Below are 24,938 nucleotides of genomic sequence, written 5' to 3'. Positions count from 1 at the left end.
ATGAATGACTAGTTTTAACCGACACAAGTTTTTCTTAGGCTGTGTCTTTACCGACAGTAGCTTTCACGGCTTTGATCTAAAGTCGTTCGAGCATCGTTTAGTGCTTGCATAAAACTACACAGAACCGTGTCTTTTTCAGCTACTATTATTATCTACGACCCGCACCAAATTTCCTGTCATGCCCACGGGCAACTTGCTATCCTGCTGCGATCACCCCGGCCAAACAGTCAGGCAAGCAAACAAATAGAGTACAGCCCACTTGACCACTTGAGCGGTCAGCTTGGCAATTTGCACTCGACACCCCAGGGGCAAGGGGCCCTTGTCCGTAGCTTTCCCTAGCAGAGTTTGGTGGCGAGATTAAAGACGGCATTCCACCGTAACCAGTTGTTGCACTTGCACAGCTTTGCGTTACAAACGCATCAACCTCGCGTAGACAAAGTGGAGCTCTTTTACACGGCAGCTTCATAGAACATCTCAAAGTTCTCAGCCCTCCAAAGGGCACAAGAGGCTATACTGATACTGTTATACCAGCTTTCGGTCCTAACCGTCAGTTGAACATGGAGCATTGCCAACATTTGTGAAAAAAACAAGTGGAAACATATTAAGCTTTCAATCCCAACAAAAACTTACATAGTTAACGCCTAATTTGGGAGCAAAAGTCGACGTCACTGAAAACCGTACGAGTAACTGTTAACAACTCTGCTCGATTGTTGGGTTTGGGTCCAGTCTTGCCACTTGCCAGCAATCTGGTGGGAATCATTGTCTCGTATCGGTTGAAGACCCAAGTAGCCCAACAGTACTCACTAGAAAAATAGCCTTCATACCAAATTCAAAATTTCAGGTTACTGTGTGCAAACATTTGCAACGATGACCACATAAGGTGGTATACAAAAAATGAACACTGAAAGTATAAAAATTGATTGAACAAAATAAGCTACCCTGAATGGTTAAAAAAACTCATCACCTCGTTTTTTGTTAGAAAAATGCACTATATAATCCAACACTTGATTGCCAAAGACATCACTCAGCTTCTTAGCCGACACTATGTGTTAGTAGGCATCAGGATGTTCTCAAAGTCTGGCCATAAAATTTTCTGCCTTCCTTTTGGCATATTCATGAACTATAGTAGCCGTGCTTTCTCTATGGCCTGTTCGCTTGATCGTTTATGTGGCTTATAAGCCGGCTGATGCTGTTTTGTTGTGAGAGAAAAACACTGTATCATGACTGATAAGCATGGCTGATACGATCAAGCGAACAAGGCGTGATGGCCTATGTCGCAGATAGAACTCAGCAATCAATATTCTATTTTCTTCAGGTAAGAGATCACCGTGATGGCCCTGAAAAAAACACCAAACATAAGATGCTGACAGCCAGAATTATCAAGTCATCACTCTGAGGCAACTAGTGCCGTCTTAAATCTGATCATCCGACTAATCACGATTAGTCATCCAGTTAGCTCACGGACTACTAGCCACAGAAAGAAATTGTGAGCAACCCAGATGGGCTGGGGGCACTTGGGCACTGGGCCTTCTGTTTTTAGCCCATAAGTGACCATGCTAGATGCTTGCTATGTTTACAAATTCATGATAAGTGCACTATGCAGCTGCGCGCTGGTGCTGTAGTCTAGTAGCAGTACTTCTAGGAGCTGTGCTAAACAGGCCCTTGACTGCTTAACTACTTCATACTTATACAGTCATTCTATTTACTAGTATACATCCTTGGTAGCAAGGCAAGTAGGCAGGACAACTATGCTGGACTAACGTACTAGTCATTGACCAATCGGACCTGATTGACGACTAAAAACACGATTAATCGGCTGATCAGGACCATACAACTAGACGATTTGAAAACATTGCTGACAGTTAGGGGCTAGCTTACAGCAAATATTAATCCACAATTGTCTCATTTGGAGGTGCATTTAGCGTACAAAATATATGGATTGGAACATAAAATAAAACTTTCCAACTTTGGAGGGGAAAAAGGTTCATTCAGATCACTTCAAAATCCAGTGAGTCTAAAGGTGACAATTTAAACAATCCAATAAACAGACCAGATTTGCAAATCAGCTATTAAACTCCACAGTGTTTTCTATATGAATTGTTACAGTCCAGGTCAAACATCACGTATATGCCAAATTTGGTAGTTTTAGTTTGTGTTAGTGATTCTTGTATAATAATTCAAGAGCCAGGTTGTGTTTACACCTAGAAGCATAAGATAGTTTATGAGATAAGATCCACAATCAATATATGGCTCTGAAAATATCTTAGAGGCCGCTCTCTGCAAGATTCAACTTATATTAAACAGACTAATCAGACATAGAATAGATTCAACAGCACAAGTGACTGGCATAAATTTAAGCAAAGCTAAAGAGGCCTGTTGAGGTGGAGGTGACTTCTGTTGCTTTCAATAAAAAGCAGTACCAAGTGGTCTTTGGTCTATAAACAGGCCTTTGGTAACAAAGGTATGACGCTATGAGCACTATTATTGTAAGTTCAAAGATAAAGTTTTCTTTTTCTTGGCTGAAACCTGAAAGCTAAAGGTAGCAGTACCATACGATGATAGATAGAACTTTGTTAATAGTGGATTGAGGTTATGATGTCTTCTATAAGGTATGATGATAACTGGAATGAAGAAAGTGCACTTACCAGGCGGGAAACTCTATCACAAACAGCATGGTGCATGAGGATTCCAGCTGCAACAGATACATTAAACGAATCCACCATGCCTTTCATTGGAACGCTACAGTGCAAATCTGATAGCTCTAGCGCATCATCACTTATACCCCTGCCACCAAAGAATTAGTTAATACCCAACTTTCATTGTGCGGTGAAATATTAATGTATCAGCTAATCTACGTATCATGATGGAAAATAAATGCCTATGCATGCACTTGGTATAGTTATTTAAATGACTTTAGTCTTGTATAATAAAGAATTATTTATTGGGTCTTTTAAGAGTTTGGTTATATAATATTGTTTGTTTAGCTTTGATAGTGGTTTTGTTGTTTAAATATTTAGCACTTATGGCCAAAGTTCGGCTAGGCGGCGACTACTCGGCGACTACGCACGCCTAGTCGCTGGGCGAAGCCCGTCGCCGCGACTAGGGGCGTAGTCGCGCATCACGGCGCTAGGCGGAGCCGTCCGCACGCCGTCGCAACCGCAGCCCAGCCACAGCCGTCGGGCGGCCGCGCGTGCGCGTGTGCCCGCTTCGGCTGGCCGCGGCCTCCGGTGGACGCCGCACCTCCCCTGGCTGCCGCCTGCTGCCCCTCCCCACGCCGGGCGTGGCCCTCTGGTTGAAGCCGCCCCTGCTCTGCTTCACTCGGGGAACCAGGCGCGGCCCTCTGCTCTGCCTTGCCGCCCCTGCTCGCGGCCCTCTGCTCTGCTCGCCGCCCCTGCTCAGCTTCGCTCGGGGAACCAGGCGCGGCCCTCTGCAACCAGGCGCGGCCCTCTGCTCTGCTTTGCTTTCTCTTGGAGCAGAGTAGCTGCTCTGCTCTGCTTTCTCTTGCAGCAGAGGAGAGCTCTGTTGCCAAAACGCCTAGGCAAACGCCTAGGACCGAGTACTCCCGACAGGCGCTAGGCAATGGGTCAACGCCTAGATTCCGCCTAGCGCCTAGCTGAACTTTGCTTATGGCCTCTAGTAAGATGGTCATTCATGTTAGTGATATATCATTTGATGTTTTTATTGTTGTTTCCGAATCGCTTAAACAAAAAATGTTGAATTGTTTTTACATGTTCAGCTATGGGAAGTGATGTTAGTAGAGACTCAAATATTGCATCGCAAAGCTAGTAAGCAGATCTAAGAAATGTTTTCATAAAAAAAAATGTGCTTTGAAAAATAAAGGGGTAGAAAAATACAATGGAAAGCACAACCTAGTAATTGAGTGCTTATTTCTAAATGTAATGCAAGTTCAACATAAGATACATATCCATATACAAGGAACAGCCCATACCTAAGCTCATTGCCCACAACAATAGCTGTTGGTTGAGACCAATCCATGTCATACACACAAACCTAAGAAAATTTGGAACATAATTATTCCCTCAACCATATTACTTATATGTGAGAAAACTTAAATCCTGATGAATGGTGAACAACTGATACATATGTCATTGATTACACTCCAAAAATCCATTTGTGACACACAAAACTTTATACTCTGGGTATCCTCAGACAGAACATAATGATCAAACACTCCAACAATACGGTTTGACAGCAAATACTTTCTTTAATAGATGCATCTTGTCTCCGTAAATCACTGGACATACTAATAGATGCATCTTGTCTCCGACAATACAGTTTGACAGTAAATACTGTTTGTACAAAATAACTGCAGCTTTTCACAGAAAAACAACAGATGATCGTGCATTCAATGACACGTGGCATCTGAAATTTATGTGGAATACTGGATCATAGATTTCCAAGGAAACCAATAGATAAAGATGTAGAAGGGTAAAAAAATACCAAATCACTAAAATGTTGAAGAGTGAAAAAATACCGAATCAGTTCCCAAATAAGTGGTCGCAATGCGATAACCACGCTTTTTTTATGCACTGAAACATTCTGCAGGTGAGTTCCATATCTCAATGTCAAGCCATTTCTCAGCACCCATGCTCACATGCCTGTTGTCTCTATACCTGCAAAAGTAAAGAAGTATTTGAATGAGGAAGAACAGTTTACTTGAGTGGAACCTATCATTTCCAGAGGATGTAATGTCAAACTGGTGAATTTTCACCCTTAATGGATATCTAGCTTAACAACTCCTCGGTATACTCCTATATGTTAAAAATTCTAAACAGAACACACGATCAATGTGAAAACACTAGTATAATAGTAATCTGCAAAAAAAATCCTTTCATGATCCATCCAAGTTGAGAATGAGAACTAATTAGCGAGAGTACAGATCCAGTAGCCAATCTGTCAACTTTAAGAATGCAGATCAATCTGTTTATGTAGGGACCTTTTCACAGTTCTAAAATGCAACAGCATAGTCTATCCAAACACAATGCATAAAGTAAATCATGTAGTTCAAGCTCATTGAATTAAGTAAACAAAATGCACGAACCCAAACACAATACCTATCACCTATCTGGCACCTCAAAATAGAGCGGGCAATTTATTATGCAGACTACTCAGTATTATGCAGCAATTCAGGTTCACTCTTCACCTCTGCACCTTTTGCTGCTATCACAGGATATGACGTGCACGGACTGCAAGCCGAGCGCGTCGGCGGAGCGGAACGCGGCCGAGACGTTGCCGAAGTCGGAGAGGCCTTCCACCACAAGGCAAACGGCGTAGCTCCGGTTGCCAACGGCTCGTCGAATCCGGTCCCGACGCGCCTCGAGGATGTGCGGCTCCAGCACCTCGATGACCTCCCCGCTGCACAGCTCCGCGCCCCCGGCCGCCGCAGGCCGGAACGCGTCCAGGTACGGGAACCACCTCCTCTGCCCCCCGGTCCCCGCCGCCCCGGGCACGGCGTCGCCGTCGGCGCGGCGCTGCAGCTTCATGAGGCGGTCGTCCGGCCGCGGGAGCCGGAGGAGGCGGCGGGCGGGCGCGGGTGCAGGAGCTGCTCCACGGTGTCGACGCCATCCTCGTCGTCGGGAGCAGCGGCGGCGGCGGTGGAGAGAGAGGAGGCGCGGGGGCCAGGCCGCAGCGGCGCAGCCTCCCTCGGCTTCCGCTCGACCGCTACCAGCCTCCCACGCCTCGCGCCCAGGCGACCGCCGCCAGTTCCCTTCCGGCCGCTGGCCGCCCTCGGCCATCCCTTTCCGCCGGCCGCCACCTCCCCGCCGCCACTTTTTTCGCCCGCCCTCGCTCCCCCGCTACCACCTCCCCGCCGCCACCGCTCTGCCCCGCGCCCGCCCAATCGCCCACCTCCCCGCCGCCACCCCGTCCGTCGCCCGTTGCCTGCTCCAGCGCCCGCTGCCAGCAAGGCCGCTCCGCCTGTTCGTTTGACGGTGGCCTGTCGTAACAGTGGAACATTATTTTTTCTCAGTACTTTTTCATAAATAGTAACGATACGAACCGGGCCGTATTCCCGTCGTCGCGTCCAAGTCAGTCACTGTCCTCTCACTTTTTCTTCATTCTCTATTCAGTAGAATGATAGATGGATGAACTACACTTCTGTTGTTCTGTTCATATTCAAAACACTTGCTGCCACTTGTTAAAACAAAGAGCCAGACCCCGTTCGCATATCCTTAAATCCAGCTTGATCTGATTATTTTTTTATTTAAAATAGTTTTTTTTTCTCACAAATTTATTCAGTATTTCTCCAAATCATCCAGATTCCTCCAGAATTCAGACAAGCAAATAGGGCCTGAGTTAGATCAGTACTTAGACAAAGATCCTCCTCCTCATGATGAGAATGAGTACTTTGATATCTTGGATTTGTGGAAGGTGGCTGGAACTCGCTTCCCTACTTTGATGTTGATTGCTCATGATATTTTGGCAATTCTCATAACCACAATAGCTTTTGAATTCGCTTTTTAGCACTAGTGGGAGAGTTCTAAGTGAGCATCGCAGCCGTCTTACTCCATAAATGTTGGAAGCTTTGATGTGCAGCCACATTTGGTTTCGACGCAATCTTAAAGGTAAAGAATTATGCTTTTGATTCCTGCAGCTTGTCAATGTTCAGCATGTTCGGTTGGCTGATTCGTATCGTTGCTGGTTCGTGAAGAAGTACTGCTGGCTGGTTTGTGTGAGAGAAAAATATTGTTCTAGTTGGAAATTTACGATCATTTACGACAAGCCACAGCCAAACGAACAGGCTGGTTGTCATCTCATTCTAATGATCTTATGGCAGCAGCTTATTAATGTCGTCTTCTTATTCCAATGTGTATTTGTAGGTCAAGATGATGGAAAGATTGACACCTTTTGGTCCTGCCTCAGAGACATTGAAGAAGAAATAAAGGAAGAACCTTGCATCCCTATCGTCGACTCTAATTAAATTTGCTGTTCATTTGTATATGTTATGTGAACAATATTTGTGTGATTTGAGCCATGTGTGTGGTCACTTGTGCTTATTGAACCATATTTATTTGGCTTGTACTCTTGTTATTAAGACGTTGAATAATAGTTGTGAACTGTTATTTGTAAATTTATGCTGTTGTGCATTGGATCTGTGATCTGTAGAAGTTTGTGATTGTGAACTGTGAATTTGTGATCTGGTTGGCGGGTACGGGTGTGCCCGTGGGTATACTGTGCCCGCAAGTGATGGGTGCGGATTCAATTTCGTGCCCGTGACGGGTCGCGGGCGCAGGTGCTGACACAGGGTTTGCCTCATGGGTGTGGGTTCGTAAACCCTCTACCCGTGGGGTAATGTGCCCGTTGTCATGCATAATTGCTGGGGTCGTTTGCGAGGCTTGGGCTCGGGGTTTTTTTTTGGAGAATTTTGTCCATGGGACACTCATAAAGAGTGGATTTGTGTGCAGCACACTCAATTCGTCAATTTTGTCCGCTGGACATCGTGATTTTGTGCATTTTGCCTCCAACACACCAAAGCAAATAAAATGACCAGCTAGTCCACGGGCCCACTATCCATCCCCTTCGCATTTCTCCCTCTACTAATCTTCTTTTCTCCTCCCGCAGCCAACAATTGTGTTGACTTCGACCAGGCATGTGATCTCTATTTCACTGTTGAGTAGTACAGTACATCAGCAAGAACTCTTGATTCCAATTGAGGGCGGCACGCTGTTGCTACTGCAGTCCGAATTAACAAGAAGTGGAGAAGGAGAGTATAAAACGTATGAGCAGCACACAGATTTTACAAGGCTTCGAGTTGTTCTTGACTGGAATGCTTGTCACCTTTGAAAATAATAGTCTAATTTACACTTAAAAAATAAAGACAACAGCTCAACTTGGATGAAAGAGATTTATCAATCTAAAGATTTGATGTGGCCTGTTCTATTGGCGTGCATAGGTGATCATTTTCCTGAGGCGCTTGTTTCCTACGTAACACCAATTCGTGATTAACAAAAAAAATGAGGAAAGTGACAGAAAATTTTGATAAAGTTTAATCAACAAAACTTCTCAGCCCACTAACTTAATACCTAGCACAGTTGTAGATGGATCAAAAGAAATCTATTCTTGAGAAATGAGTGGAAGGGGAGGAATGGGGAAAGAGTCAAGGGCAAGATGGTCCTTTAACTGGGTGTGGTGTGTTGTGGACAAAAACAATGCTTTTGCAGTGTGTTTGTGACTAATTCAATGAGTACAGTGTGCTACACACAAATCCACTCTTTATGAGTGTCCTGTGGACAAAATTCTCTTTTTTTTGTGTGTGTTCCCCTATGAGAGTCCTGGGGCTATTTGGCTAGCAGCCCAGTTTCCGGCAACTAGCACTGGGTTTGTTTTGCAGAAACGACCTACAAAACACACCGCTGAAAACCCACAAACTTCGGCCCACCCACCGTCACCCGAGCTGTCCCCCGCTAGGCCCGCGCCTCCACTCCACGCAAGACGAAAGCATGCCGAAAACATGCCGCACACGGCACACCGCACAGGTACCCTCCCTAGCTAGGCATGGCGCACGCGACTTTTCACGTGTGCACGTCACGTACACGTACGCCGCTCCAGTCTCGCGGCACACCTCGATCCTTGACGGTTGCCGCCAGGCGCCAGCCGCGCGGTCGATCACTCGATCCCATGCCCAGTTTTGACAGTTGCCCCGTCTCTGCCGACCGCGGCGCCTTTCGCGGGTCCGCCACGACCCCCCGGCCCCGCGCGGCGGCGATGCCGATGCGTGCGCGCTAGCTAAAGGAGCGCCAGAGGACAGCCAACAACGCGCGCACGCATGTGCCGCTGATCGCGACGACGGTGGGGGAGCTGGGAGCAGGCCTGGAACAGACAGAACAGGAGCGAAGCCAAGCCAGGTCGGCGAGGTCGCGGCGACGCCGATCGCGACGGCTAACCGCTGCGCTAATACTCGCCCGTCTCGCTCGCTACGCATGTGCCGTATCCCGTATGCATACGCGCGGCGCCCGCCTAGCCCGGGGCCGCCAACTTGCCAAGAGCCAACCACCGTCCCGGGCGGCGCCGATGTGTCCAACAACCATAATTCCGCCTCGATTTCCCTGGTTCTGAAACGGACATACTACGAAGGAATGATCAAGCCAATCATACGGTCCAGAGACCGCTGCCTGTGCCTGATTGCGATGGTTAATTACACACGATTAGTTTATCCAAGATGCTGCGTCGTCCAAGTATCTTGTGCCGGGCACAGACACCAAACGAAAAGGCCGGATCGCACGTGCTGATATGCTTCACGTAGCCAAAAGTATCTTCCCAGCTGTACGTGAGCTCACCGAATTTCGTCCGGTTCCGATCCACAGCCGAGAACATCACACCCAGCTCAGCTGGTCACGTAGACTGACTTGTAGTCTAGTCCGTACGCTCACCAATCCTGGAGGCCTGGAGAGACGTAGGCGTCCAGGTGCAGCGCAGAGCAAGGCTAGCAAGTCAAAGCACGGGTTGGGTTTGAGCTTTGAAGTTGAGCTCCATAGGAACAACGAAGTTGCTGGACAAATACACCAGCAGCAGCACGCGAATGTTCACGTCATTGGTTTCTCGTTTTGCGCGTGACAAGTTTCCTTCCGAAACAACATTCTTTTTTTCGGAATAATGGATCGGGTGGCTCAACAACAACTATCGACAATAATGATCTTGCTGAGGCATAATAAAGCTACCATTGTATAAAGAAAACTTCAACGCTATTTCATCTAAATTTTAGCTAAAGTTCATCCAAACAGACGAACTAATGGGTGTACTAGTTCAACTCCAACAAGCTAGACCCGTTTGATTAAGTTAAAGAATTTAGAATTTTGATAAAAAAAACTATACACCATCCAATCGGGGGAGATAGTAAGACAGATTCTGAAAAGTCTTAATATTACTAAAAAATCTTAGGATCTGCTTCGCGCTAGATAATTCAGATTTCTAGAATCCATAGTCATCGAAACAACACCTTATTAGTTCACTACTCCCGGCAAACTTGAGCTAAGTTGAACTAAAAATTGACACAAAACGCCCTCTCACCTTCCTTCCTCTCTCATCTCTCACATGTGCACAGGGTAGTGTAGCCTAATAAGCATGAGTCACCTGTAATTTATTTGGTCCAAACACCACCCAACTAAACTGTCAGGTTCATAAACTTGGGGTCCCTCATAGACCGACTTCCCAGCAAAGGCTCGGCCCAGCAGACAACGTTGCGAACCAACGCGTAACTCTTAGGCCGGCCCAAGTACATAAACGATAGGCCAGAAGGGCGATCCAATCTCTGACCGGAAGGCCTAGCCGAGGAGGAACGGCGCTCGCTTCCGACTCCGGCCCACCTCTTCGATCGGAGCGCTCGCTTCGGTCTCCAGCCCGCCTCCGGACGGCCTCGTCGCCCGGAAGGCCTGGCCAAAACACCGCTTCCGACTCCAACCCGCTCCTCCGACCAGGAATGCGCTAAACCCCTACTTACAGCTCCACTTCGGTTGGTGCAATCAGAGCCGACTGGGACCAACCGATCGAGGACGTCCGCTCGGTAAGGACCAGAAAACGGACGGAGAAAGTAAGGCAGGGCACTCAAAGTCAACCGCAATACCAAGGACCATATCATATGCACATGCCGGACAGTAACCTGCAACCCTCCTGGCATGACAGAACCCAAGCAGTGTTGTAGGCGTCGACATTTTCCCTACAGTGTTGTGGGCGCCATCAGCTCCCATACCAGACAAATACGGTAGGGCTCCTCCACATGCCTCTGGGTATCAACAGTGTTGTGGGCGCCGGCATTTACCGTACCAGGCAAACATAGTAAAACGTCTTGCATACCTTTGGGTATCAACAGTGTGGCAGGCACCGACATCTGCCATACCTGAAGAAGACGACACAACCTCCCACATGCATATGACATTAAACAGTATTGCGGGCGCCTACCATCATCATGTACCTGCCGACGTAGGCAACAAGACTTAGTAAGCATATGCACTCTCTCCCTCTCAATTGTAAAGCCACTCCCTTCATCTATAAAAGGGGATGCGCTCTCTCCAACACAGGTCAGTTGATTTAGATCAATCAGGTTCACTAGTACACAACAACAGAACCACCAGGTTCAAACCTCGAGCACACGCTCGAACACATAGCACATAGCGGAGCTCCCGTCACTCTCGGCCCCTCTGACCAGAGTCCGACCGGACCTCTTGTACCTCCATCTTTCTTCTTCTGTTTGTAACCTCACTGTAAACTTCGAGCACCTGGGCTCAGGAATAAAGTCACCGACCGACTCAAACTGGACGTATGACACATTGCCTGAACCAGTATAAACCCTATGTCATTGAGTGCTAGGTCACCTCCGATCACAATGTACGATAAAACTACAAATATTTACGTGTTGATCACTTTCTGCACCGACATAAACTTTAAGTGACTAAACTTTAGTCCAACTAAAAATTTTAGTTCTAGATGATTCAAACAAGCCCTTATACACAATAATAGATATATTGTGACCATCGATGCCAACTCATGACATTGATATGTAATACTGATTGTCATGGAAATATATCGTTTTAGATAGGATTTAGTCAAACCACATAAACTACAATCATCCTCAACTTTTAAATTATTTATTTTGGAAATATGTATGTTACTTACATGTGTATAATTTATACCAAAAAATACTTATAAAGTATTTAAAAAATTAGTGGTCAAATATATGCATAAAAACAGTCAATAGTCAAACATAAAGACCACGAAGGAGTGCAAAGGCAACATAGATATCTCCATGACTCTTTTTCGGCATGCATGATACTTATTACCTATGCAGTCATGTTCCAAAATAGATTTAGCATTTTATCCTATATATGAACTCAGATAGAGACAGGCTATACGAAAAATATATTGTACACTACCAGACCCACGGTTTTTCCTGACAAGACCGAAAAACCGGCAGCCGGCTGGAACAGGCCGACAGGAACAGGTCTTTCCTGACGTAGATTTCGATGGAACCTGTAACTTTTGTAGCTAAAATGGTTTTAATTAAAATCAATTAGATATCAAATAAGGGACTAAAGTTTTCGACAACAAGAACAAAATGGAAAACTTGAGGGACGATGGGTCGCAAAATAAATCACACATATGAAACACGCGATGGTGCGGATAGTTAGAAGCTGGAAACTAGTAAAACACTAATTAAATGCATTGCTACAGACGTGCCAAGAATTCATACGAGAGCAGGGACTGCAAGAGGCACATGCCTGTCACTGTGTCACACGTGCAATTGAATTCCTGTGTTCAAATGAATTCAACCCAAGGAATTTCCGATCAGCAAAAACTTCACAACGAATTTCGTAGGCTGATGGGTACCGATGAGGGTGACACGCCGGCCGTACGTGCGTGCGTGTAAATAAAGTTGAATAAGTAAGCAGTAAATTTAATCCCAACAATTGTTAGTCAAATTAGAGCCCGTGGAGATAACGAACGTGTTGTCACATGGACGGTGATCGTCTGATCGTGCAGCGCGTACGACGAAGATTTCGTACGAAAGCAAACAAACCTGAATTTTAAGTTCGAGATGGGAGGAAAACATGTTCGCGCGGACGTCAAGGTCGGCGAAAGAATCAGCGGGCCCCGGGAGGAGCGTGACGTTATGTCCCCATCTGCTGTGAACGAACCACGATATTATTATTATTATTATTATTATTATTATTATTATTATTATTATTATTATTATTATTATTCAGCCAGCCCAAATTAGCCAGTCAATAGTGTTTTTCTCTCACAACAAATCAGCACCAGCCAGCTCAAACCAACTCAGAAACCAACCAGCGAACATGCCGATTATTCGGACACTTGGGGCAATATATATGGAAATGAGTCTGTCTACTACACAACTATGAGTTTCATGTAGTTTTAACACATGATTTTTTTTCACCATAGGATTAAGATCCAACAGCCTCCATCCTTCTTCTACCTCTAGCCTCCCGTCTCCACAGATCACAGATCATACATCACATATCACAATTTTTTTCTATGGAAGAACAAATCACAGATCCGTGGCGCGGGCGCGGGTGCGGGCACGGGCGCCGGGGCGAGCTCGCCAGTCGCCGGCACCGACGCCCGGTGGTCACCGGTGAGAAAGAGAGAGGGAGAGAAATACAAAAAAAATCTATGTATTTTTTATACTAAAACACATATGTGTTGTATAACATTTCTTATGAAAATTTAGTTGCTTGCGCTTTTGGGCTCAGGGGCACCTCAGAAAATATCTGCAGCTCTGACTAATGACGACATGTCGTGCTTTGACGCTGCACCACCACATAAAAAACATGCTCTCGTAAAACAGATTACTTGGAAGGTAAGCCAGGATTTCTTAATCTAACATATGAGTTACGACCTTTGACTCTTAAATCAAAACAAAATTTGCATACAATTCACATGCTAATATTGCATCATCGTTTCGCTAAAAGAAAAAATAACATAACATTTGAGTATCATATATATGCTACTCGTATATATGCAAATGTCATAGCCATTCTCGACCTTGGGTCTCCTATGAGCAAAGCGTTCACACATACGACTTGCCCCTCTAGGTTGCTCCAACCTCCGACAAACGACAGTCCTATACCGCGCTACCGCCGCTCAAGCTAGAATTGGGGACGATGTCATTTCAAATCTTGAGCTAAGCACTAGAATTGGGAATGATGCTGGTTGAAATTTTGTGGGAACATGCGACCGTTGTTAGTGACTTAGGGCTTATTAGACCAGAATAGAGGCCCTCTTTTTCATGTCTATGAATCCCTGATAGGATAGTCCTTGCTCTATTGACTGCTTTGTGTTGGCCTAAACTGGTTCATCGTGAGTACTTGTCGTCTTTAACCTATAGATCGCTCAGTGTTTTTTAACTTGTGCTCACATGACAAAAACTTCGAGGGCTTAGGGAAGGGCTATAGGTGCGCAATGGCGGTGGGGGCTGAATAGGTGCTCAATGGCATCTCGCCCCACCACTAGGTCCAACACTAACCACATTAGCGGCTGCAACAACCTAAGGGCTGCCAGTCACGTTCTCACTGCTCAAAAGTTGAGCACGGCGAAACAAGTATTCAGCCTGACCAATATAGTGTACTACAACCAAAAGTTGAATAGTTTTGCACATGTTATAAGTGAGGAGTGCATATATGATAAGCCTCCGAACTAGAGTATAAGCTCGTCCCATGGCTACGTTGTTTGAGGCTTCGAGCTTGGTCAGTCATCAAGAGTGGTTGTTAGATGTCACTTTGCTCTAAAAGGCTCAACACCATCCATAATTGAATTGAACTTAAGCACGTTGATTTTTCCTAAACGAGGCGGTATAGCATCGGAACACGTACGATACTTTTTTCCACGGTTTCAATGCAACTTGTCCTCGATAGGGACTTTAGTAGTTTAGTTGTCTAAACTTTAGACATAAAAAATTAGTTGAGCTAACAACTAGTCCACTTTAGACATAAAAAGTTAGTTGAACTAACATTTAGTCCATTTGATTAAACATGCGGGGTGGAGAGGAGGGGCGTGCAGGGGCATATGCCCCCCTAAACTTGCATGTATATATTTACAATATATACTTACAACCTTTGTTGGTTCTATTAATTTTTGAGATTATAGATACAAATATCTCCTCAACTAAGGTAATCAAAGTTCTAGAAATAAAATATATCTTCTTCTTATGTTTTCTCAAGTTTTGTCTCTTGATTGTACCATTCTTTATGGCTAGATAAAATAAATATGATGTGAACCGTTGGTTTAGGCCCTGTCTGGATGAACTAGGACTAGTGATTAGCTGACTAGTAGTTAGTTGACTAGTGATTAGTTCAGTCCTGGTACTATCTCAACACAAAGTCGTTTATACCCCTAAGTTTGTTTTGATAATCTGTTGCAAATTGCAATCAAGCGTAAACATACTAGAGGCAATGTCTGATTACCGACGCCCGTCGTGACTCGCTGAGGGCTAGGCCTCCACTCCTCCCGCACGGGAGGCGGGGCGATGCCTAGTCCCATTAGTCCCTGTCCGCTATAAAAAAAGTACAGGTCAGTCGCGCTAAAAAATCTCAACCGTGAGATCAAAAGTAACATAGGTACATACCTACACGAAAGGGGCAGGGCCCTAAAGCCCTGACCCGCTGACAACGAGCCCGCTAGACGAGGACCGCTCATGGGTTGTGACCCGCGCCCCTCACATCGATCGAGGGAGGAACCGACTCGGCCGATTCCCGATTGTCCCGTGAATCGCCACGACCGTCGGCTCATGGTGCACCCGCTGGGGCAATTGACGGGGCATCTCCCCATTGTGGATCACGCACACACACCGACCCCCGAAGATGCGAGGGTACGAGCACGCTCCTCTGACCGGTCAGCATGCCCCGCCACGCTCGAAGTAGCGGGGGGCGAAGACAACGATGCCTCCGAAGGGCGTGGCGACCGCACCCGCTTCACCTCTCGCTCGACGATGGCGTCCGAGCTCGTGGTGCACTTCCTTGACATAGGAACATCATTGCGCCTCTCCGTAGCCTGCCCACCGCTGTCGGCCGCGGCCATAGGCGCACGATGCTCCACCGAGGTCACGACGACGCCCCAGTCTCCATCATCCTTGGAGGTGCTCACGTCGCCACCCATCTCCATGGGCTCCTCTAACTCGAGCTCCGCCTCCACGTCGCTCTGGTTTTCATTGGCCCGCACCCACCGGGCGATATCTTTCTCCTTCTCGTGCCTCCTTTGGGCCTTCTCAGCTCTCTTCTTCTTTTTGGCAACCACTGCCTCTTTCAGAGTGGCTTGTCGAGCTATGCCCTCCGGCCCCCTTGAGAGATGCGGCCAGGATTTGTAACCAGAGAGTCCCTACAAAATAGACAACTCGAAGTCAAAACAAAGGAGAGTAAAAGAAAAAAGGTCACGGAATAAGGAGAGGGGAGCGTACTAGAGTGGACACCTTCGCGGCGTGGAGAGGTCTAGGCTTTCCTTCGAGGGACTCCTTATCCCTCAGCTGCAGCACCCGATCGAGTCAGCTCTAGACCTCGTCCTTCACCAACTCCTTCGACGACGTGCGATCGAGATTTGTTGGGCCCAAGTAGTTCCATATCGGCCGCCTTCTCTCCACCAGCGGGGCGACTCAATGGTGGAAGAAGGTGTGGAACACCCACAGCCTATCGAGGCTATGCTGCACCAGCTTCTAGAGCTCTGCCTCAATGACCTCCAGCTTATTCTGCCGACTAGAGGGCTCCCATGACCAGTTCTCCCTCCTCTCCGTCCTTCTTCCAGTGAACGACGGGAATGGTGCCTCCACTGGGTTCCTAATATAGAACCACTCCTCATGCCACCCCTGATTGGAGTCGTAGGGGGGTACGCGGGGTAGGAGCCCGATGGCCTCGACTTCTTCTACAAGGCGAAGCCCCCAACCGGCGCACTCCTGGGTGGCTTCCCCTTCGATAGGGCTCGCCCGGTGAAGATCCGCCGGAATAGATCCACGTGCGGCTCCATCCCGAGGAAGGCCTCGCAGACGGTGATGAAACCAGCGACATGCAGCACCCTAGTCGGATTGATGTGCTGCAGCTCTAGGACCCACTTGTTGAGGAGCCCACACAAGAACCAATGCGCGGGATATCCTAGCCCATGCTCGTGGAAGGCGAGGAAGGAAACAACCTCATCGCCCCGAGGTCGCGGAATGGCTTCCCTAAGCGCAACAGCCCTCTAGTGCGCCACCTCCTTCAGCGAAAGCAACCCCTTCTCAACAAAGACGGCCAGCACCGTCTCATCTATGTTGGATAGCCTCCAGTTCGACATCATGCTCCGGACTCACGAACCAATCTGTGAGTTTTCCTCTCCCTCGCTTTATCCTCTTTCTCTTAGAAACCACCGCGGCACACGAACATGCTTAGCAAGAAGAAAGGAGGAGGAGAGGCGATAGAAAGAGAAAGATGAAGGAATGGGACTAAAACCCTCTCCCTTCCCCTTCCCCTATTTAAATGTGAATGAGCATGCGCTAGGACGCGTCCTAACTGATGGGATGCACCTTGCCCAACTAAACGTCACCCGATTAAAGTGGGGCATGTCCTGGGTTGGGTCGACCACTACCACAACCCAGGCATAGGAAACAAGGTGCAATCATATGCAAACGACCCTCTGCCTTCCCAGACAGGGTTTGGAAGGGCTCACCGTTAGGATCTCCATCGAGGAGAGACCAACAGGCTACCTGAGTCGATCAAATGACTCAAGCGACGATCGAGAGACAGGTAAGGGGCAGTGGGATGCCCCATGCGGGCTACGCCGACTCTATCACGAATGACGAACATGGATCCCATTCGAACATATCCGATAAGAGCTCCTCAAACCCATCACTCGAGTCATCAAGGTAACTTTACCAAATCTTCTTACTTTATTTTATGATGCATGATCATTCATTCATCCTTTCTCATATACGCATTCTCACATTCAATCATACAATCATTCATTCATCCTTTCTCATATACGCATTCACACATTCATTTATACAATCATTCATTCATCCTTTCTCATACACGCATTCACACATTCATTCATACAATCATTCATTCATCCCACACATCCAAAGCATCGCATATACAATTAATGCATCACAACGCTTCGTGTTGCATCACAAAGCGGTAGTTGCCTCATTCAACATGAGCAACGACCGACCGAGGTTCGAAGGTTGGCCCACGAAGGGTTCGAGGCCACCTCGCATCAAATAGAGCCAGGGGAGAAAACGTAGATGAGCCCTAGCGGCCCTCGCCTAGTATGCTCAGAAGCAAATAGGGTCATCTCGACCTTCTCGTTCGATCCTAACCTTGAGTCATGCCCATAGAATCCCCAACGAGGGGAGGCCAGTGGGCCACCTGAGTCAATCTCCAAAATGACCCGAGCATCTGCCGGGACATGGGTTAAGGAGCAGTGGAATGCCACATGAGGGCTATGTCAACCCTATTACGAATGATGGACCCACATTCCACTCGAACGAGCCTGTTAGTGAGCTCACCGAGCGCGTCACTCGAGCCATCGATGCAAACGACGTTAGCTTAACCCCTCCGGTTGCGGAAACCACGGACAGGGTAACGCACGGAACTAGACCAACCCCTACCGAACCCAACGAGGCTCAGGTCACCCGATGCCAACTCGGGAAAACAACCGATCGCACAGGTCGTGGGCGGGACAAACATGGGTGAACACCCCGAATGACAGAAACACAGGAGTCTGCGGTCCTAGAAAAGAGTACCAAGATATTCAGCCTCTAACCGACTCACCAGTTAGACGCAGGGGCTCCTATTGGGTTTATAAACCTAAGGTCCCTAATGGGCCCGCTTCCCAGCAAAAGCTTGGCCCAGCAGACGACATTACAAATGACGCGCAACTCTTAGGCCAGCCCAAATACCTAACGACATGCCGAAAGAGCGATCCAGTCTCCGACCGGAAGGCCTAGCTAAGGAGGGGACGATGCTCGCTTCTGACTCCGACCCGCTTCTCCGACCGGAAGGTCTGGCCAAGGAAGGGACGACGCTCGCTTTTGACTCCGACCCGCTTCTCCGACCGGAAGGCCTGGCCAAGGAGCGAACGATGCTCGCTTCCGACTTCGACCCGCTTCTTCGACCGAAAATACATCGAACCTCTGCTTATGGCTTTTCTCCGACCAGCGTGGTCGGAGCCAACTATGAATGACCGGCTAGGGACGCCCGCTCGATGAGGACCCAATAAATCAAGCGGAGCAGATAAGATAAGGCACTCAAGTCAATCATAATACCGAGGACCATACCCTGCACACCTGCAGGATAGTACTATTAGGCCATGTTAGAAAGGGTACTTTGCAGCCTTCAAGACATGTCAGAATACGAACAGTGTTGTAGGCGCCGATATTTGTCCTACAGTATGATAGGTGCCGACATTTGCCATATCAGAAGAACACGATGGAGCCCGCTACATGTAACTGGGTGTCGACGAAATATGGTCGGCAGTCCACCGAGGGGGGGTGCCCGTGGTGGTAGATTATCAGTAGGATGCGTGTAATCAGGAACCAGATGGTGACACAAGGCGTAGAGACAGCGATTTAGACAGGTTCGGGCCGTCTGATCGACGTAATACCCTACGTCCTGTGTCTTTGGTGTATTGTATTGAGATGTATACTGTATGATCTCTCCCTGAGGGGGACCCCTGCCTCTTCTTATATACTCTGGAGGAGGAGGGTTACAAGTAAAGTATCCTATTTGGTACTATTATAATATCTAGTACAACTTGTAATCTTGCCATGTACGCCTTGATCTCACGGGCCGGGCCACCTCGGATGGTGCGGCCCATGTACCATCTTGTGGTACCCGGGGGTATATCCCCCACAGCTAGTCCCCGAGCGCCATGTATTCTGATGCGACACGCCATTTTAACCTTCTCCAAATAGTGAGGCTTGAGTTCTTGACATCTCCGACCACCATTGTCGCCGGAGAAGTAGGTTGTCCGAAGAATGTATGGTGCTCTTAAGAAGAAAGAAAAAGATTTCCGTCCCGGGAAGTGTGCCCACTTGTATTTCTGAAAAGAAATGTAAGTGCGTCTTGAAGCGCAGCGTCCTTGATCATCAGAGGCGTAGAGGTCGAAAAACAAACACATTCACCGTAAGGTGAAGTGTGCCCACTTAGTCCCCGAGCCTGGTAGTAGGTGACGTAGGCACGTGGTGCCAGGGTCTAAAAAGAATTCCCAGTTAAGTTGAGAATCCAATCGTCGTACCGGTGATACGAGATGCACCGGCAGGTGCATCGTACCGATGTAGTCCCCGAGCTTGCTGGAAGGCGAGGTATGAGTCTTGTAGCAAGGTCTAAACGAGAAAGAATATCCCAACTGTATGCGAGTTGCTAGTCGCATGTAGTTGAGACACAAAGTCCCTGAGCCATGGTCGGAGAGTGGTCGAGGCAGTCCCCGAGCATAGGTCGAGGAGTGAGCGATGAAGTCCCCGAGCCGTAGTCGGAGAGTGATCAAGACAGTCCCCAAGCATAGGTCAAGGAGCGAGCGACGAAGTCCCCAAGCCGTGGTCGGAGAGTGATCGAGGCAGTCCCCGAGCATAGGTCGAGGAGCGAGCGACGAAGTCCCCGAGCCGTGGTCGGAGAGTGATCGAGGCAGTCCCTGAGCACAGGTCGAGGAGCGAGCGACGAAGTCCCCGAGCCGTGGTTGGAGAGTGATCGAGACAGTCCCCGAGCACAGGTCAAGGAGCGAGCGACGAAGTCCCCGAGCCGTGGTCGGAGAGTGATCGAGGCAGTCCCCAAGCACAGGTCAAGGAGCGAGCGACGAAGTCCCCAAGCAGTGGTCGGAGAGTGATCGGGGCAGTCCCCGAGCATAGGTCGAGGAGCGAGCGACAAAGTCCCCGAGCAGTGGTCGGAGAGTGATCGGGGCAGTCCTCGAGCACAGGTCAAGGAGCGAGCGACAAAGTCCCCAAGCAGTGGTCGGAGAGTGATCAGGGTAGTCCCCGAGCACAGGTCGAGGAGCGAGCGACGAAGTCCCCGAGCATAGCTCGAAATTCCTGCAATATAAATATGTAGAATGGTAGTACATAATGTACAAAATAATAAATTATGGAGAGAAAAAGAAAAAAAGAAAAAAAAATCAGCGGTGAAGAAATAACGCTCAGCAGTCATTTGCAAATGAGCATGATGTGATAAAGCAGTTGGTGCTTTGTAAACATCAGTGTTAATGTGAAGTTTGTGTTTATACTTAATATAAACCGTCCGACCAGTTAGTATGTAGCTGAGTCTCCAGCCCTAGCTAGCCTGTTAACCATAATGCGGGGCGCAGAGCCCATGCACGTGTAGAAAGAACAAAGCATCGCTAAGGAGCCACTGCCAACCACCCATAACGCAGAGGGCAGACGCTCGTGCATGTGTAGGGAGGAGCCGGAGATAGGGCCGTCTCTGGAGGCGTCCGAGTGTCAACAGGACTGGTCGATGATTTGCATTAAGTATAGATGCATGTTATATTCAAGATGGAATACATGGACAAACGTTATTTGAAGAATAATCATGACGAGGACGTTGTGGAGAAACATCGTAATGAAAATTATATTAAATATAAATATTAGAAGTGTACTTATCTTTAGATAGAAATCTGGTCAGTGGCGATGAAGTTGTCCGGTCCTCGAGCTTTTCGACTTGTCATCACGACGGTGGTTGCGGTTGTCATAGCGCCATTCTTCGTGGCGATCATCATTGCAACGTGGTCTGGTAGTCGAGGTGGTCGAAGCTCGATGGAGCCGCTCGGGACGTGGTCGACGTGGTCCGTGGTCGATGTGGTCGGAGCTCGGGGGAGCTGCTCGAGACGTGGTCGACATGGTCCGTGGTCGATGTGGTCGGAGCTCAGCGGAGTTGCTCGGGACGTGGTAGAATCAGCGCGTCATTGAAACCTGGGACTCGGCGCTTCGAGCCGGGTGGACGGCGCTAGTCCGTGATGGCGGGGAATCTCGCAAGCCTTTGTCTTCGGTTGAGTCCTGCAGCCTACTCGGCCACGGCCACTGCTCTGGGAGTCAGAGTCGAACTCGGTCGAGGCAGAGTCGGCAAGGAAAGGCGCCACTGCAACATGGCAGTTCACCGAAGGATACAGACGAGGGTCCTAGTTGTCGCAGTCATTGTTGATATCATGCCAATGAAATCCGTGCGTCAGCAGCAAGGAATTTATTCCCGTATACACGCGTGGCGCTGTAGATCGGTTTTGTTTGTGACGTCTGCTCGTATGGCTTGATGCATGCTTGCATGCAAGTTGAAAGATCATGACTATCCTTAATGAACTCGTATTGCCTTGTAGATTGGATCGTAGGCCTCCTGGTTCGTTGTTGATAGACCATGACACGCCTTCGTCACTGGCTTGTTGCCATGCGATGGTTTGTACAGAGCGATCTAATATTGGACTTCTGTCTTGAGTGGTTGAACTACGGATGCATGGAGATAGATCCATCTTCAGCTTCGTGGTATGGCTTCAGATCAATTCCTTGCTTCATTGTTTGTTGGTGCTGGTCTCGATCAATGGTCTAGGGAGTTGGATTCAATTGCCCCCACCGTTACAACACGTGAGGCCGTGCTGCTATACGACAGGGATCACTGCTGATTATCATCGTATGGAAAAAAGGTCGTCGTGGCGCAGCGAGATGCATCTATGCTCGAATGTTGTCGAGGGTTGTCGCCGTGAATTGCCAAGAATGCCGAGTTCCCACGAGATCCCATCTGGTTTATTTTGGATCAGCGTGCACGCCCCTAAAGGGGCCCCTACCTGGCGCGCCACTGTCGACGAAATATGGTCGGCAGTCCACCGAGGGGGGTGCCCGTGGTGGTAGATTATCGGTAGGATGCGTGTAATCAGGAACCAGATGGTGACACAAGGCGCAGAGACAGCGATTTAGACAGGTTCGGGCTGTCTGATCGACGTAATACCCTACATCCTGTGTCTTTGGTGTATTGTATTGAGATGTATACTGTATGATCTATCCCTGAGGGGGACCCCTACCTCTCCTTATATACTCTGGAGGAGGAGGGTTATAAGTAAAGTATCCTATTTGGTACTATTACAATATCTAGTACAACTTGTAATCTTGCCATGTACGCCTTGATCTCACGGGCCGGGCCACCTCGGATGGTGCGGCCCATGTACCATCTTGTGGTACCCGGGGGTATATCCCCCACACTGGGCGTCAACAATATTGTGGGCACCGACAAACTGTCTTGTACCCGATGGCGTGGGCAACAAAACTAGGGCACTCTCTCTCTTAAACTTGTAAGGTCGTTCCCTTCATCTATAAAAGGGGATGCGCTCTCTTCCAACGAAGGACGGATAATTCTGACTCTCTCTCTACTGGCTTTAGACTTTCTAAGCACTAGAACAGCTTCACTACTCTAGAACTCTAAAGCTACACAGAGCATACGTTCCAATACTTAGCGCACGTAGGAGTTCCTATCACTCTTTGTCCCTTCGGTCCAGAGTCCGACCAGACCTCTAATACCCCCCATCTTATTCTCATTCGTTTGTAACCACACAGCAAACTTCGAGCATATAGACTCAGGAACAAAGTCACCGACCGACTCAAACTGGACATAGGGCACGTTGCCTGAACCAGTATAAACCCTGTGTCATTGAGTGCTAGGCCACATCCGATTACAACGTACGGCAAAATGATAAATATTTACTTGTTGGCCACTTTTCGCACTGACACTACGTGTCGGGTACCTTAGCATGGGGTACCCCAAGCAAAACATCAAATGGGTCACTAAAGTCCCATCTAAAAAAATAATAATAAAAGCTAGAAGGTAAGTCGTGGGCCCCTCACCCGCCATGACCGAGCCCCCTAGGTCCTCCCCCTCCTCGCCTCGGGCCTCGAGCAGGAGGCCTCGGCATCCTGACGCAAACTCCGCTTCGTGTGAGGCTCCCCAGGGAAGGCCACGGCAGGAGGTGCGTTCTCCGTATTGCGCGAGGCCTCTCGCGCGAGGCCTCAGCAAGGAGCCTGATCTCCGTCTCGCGTGAGGCCTCATTCTCTGTGTCGCCCGAGGCCGGCTCATCCACAGCCCGTCGCACCCGCCTTGGTCAACCTCCCGATAGCACGTCACGTCTCATTAATACTTCAACCACTCCCGCAATCTCAGCCGGACGGTGGCTCAATGCCACAGAATGGCCGACGCGACCTGAGGTCGCATCAGCGCCATACCGGCCAGACAGGGCATGACGGGGGTTACCGGCCACTGTGTCCTAACACTGTGTCTACGATCCGCGCCATACCGGCTGGGACAGGGTATGACGGGGGACGGGGATTATCGGCCACTGTGTCCTAACGCTGTACCCACGATCAGCCGCCCGCTCAAGGCCTCGGCACTATACACCAGGGCCTCGGCGATCTTGGGGTTCGTGCCTACCGAGACCTCCCCACCGCAGTGCAAGCCTCGGCACCAACTAAATCCTAGTCTCGAGCACGGTCCGTCCACAGTGGCTTGCACATTCACCGTCGCGTCCACTTCGAGGCATTCCCGGGGCTCCCACGACACACAGGATCTGATGGGACAACCACGCCACCCCCATACTCCAAGGACGGACCTCTCCTACGACCACGCCGCCACAGGAACAGGCCACAGGACTCGGACGTGCCACCCCTATTGGCACGACGCCGTATAGTAATACATGTACTGTCCTTGTTCTCCCTTCAACTATAAAAGGAGAGGACTTGGGCCACTTAGCAGGGGACCGGGTAACACACAGACACGCACACATTCCAGCCGCTTGAGAGCAATGTCTCAGATGGCCCACACGACACCCTACCGAGACCTGGGACTAGTTCCCTCTCTCCCTTAGCTTGTAACCCCCTACTACGAGCACTTTGGTGCAAGGAATACAAGTTTGATCTCTCAGACTGGACGCAGGGCGCCGATTGCCTAAACTAGTATAAATCTTGTGTCTCTTTGCATCACCATCCAGAATCGGGAGCACGCAGAACAAATTCACTGGTCGGTTGAGGACCCCTCGGTCTGAAACACCGATAGTTGGCACGCCAGGTAGGGGCCTCTACGTGTCAGTTTCATCATCCCAGTAGGTTCCGGATGACAGACCCCGTACGACCATTGCGTCTCGGCACCGTGGTTTGGTTCAGGAGCCTAGAGTTCATGTCTCTAGGGCATGAGTACGACATGGTACTCCTCGCTCCTCGAGCCCCACTGTCTGACGATGAAGTTACGCACCGGCAGCCTAGGCGCAGGCGGTGCCTGGGCAGCCGCTCTCGCCGTGCTCGCTAGGCATGACGCGAGCAAGGCCACCCCGACGCTATGCGAACCCGGGGCGGCATGCCACTCCCCGCCGATATCCTACGACCAGTTGTTGGTACGGGGTCCCTGGCTGGGGACCTGTCTGGCTTGAGCTTGGACAAAGGAAAATCGCCGGTGGCTCGCGGTGATGCCCAATCGTCAAGCTCCGCTCCACCACTC

The 24,938-nt window shown here is 48.8% G+C and overlaps 1 pseudogene; it reads right to left on the bottom strand.

The window, feature by feature from the left end:
• Positions 1 to 239: 239 nt before the first annotated feature.
• LOC136533162 (uncharacterized) overlaps positions 240 to 24,938 on the bottom strand; it is a 46,983-nt pseudogene continuing 22,284 nt past the window's right edge.

The sequence above is a fragment of the Miscanthus floridulus genome, unplaced genomic scaffold (assembly GCF_019320115.1).
Source record: "Miscanthus floridulus cultivar M001 unplaced genomic scaffold, ASM1932011v1 fs_794_2, whole genome shotgun sequence".
Taxonomy (NCBI): Eukaryota; Viridiplantae; Streptophyta; class Magnoliopsida; order Poales; family Poaceae; genus Miscanthus; species Miscanthus floridulus.
Note: the sequence above shows the minus strand (reverse complement) of the source record. Positions and strands in the feature narration are given on the sequence as shown.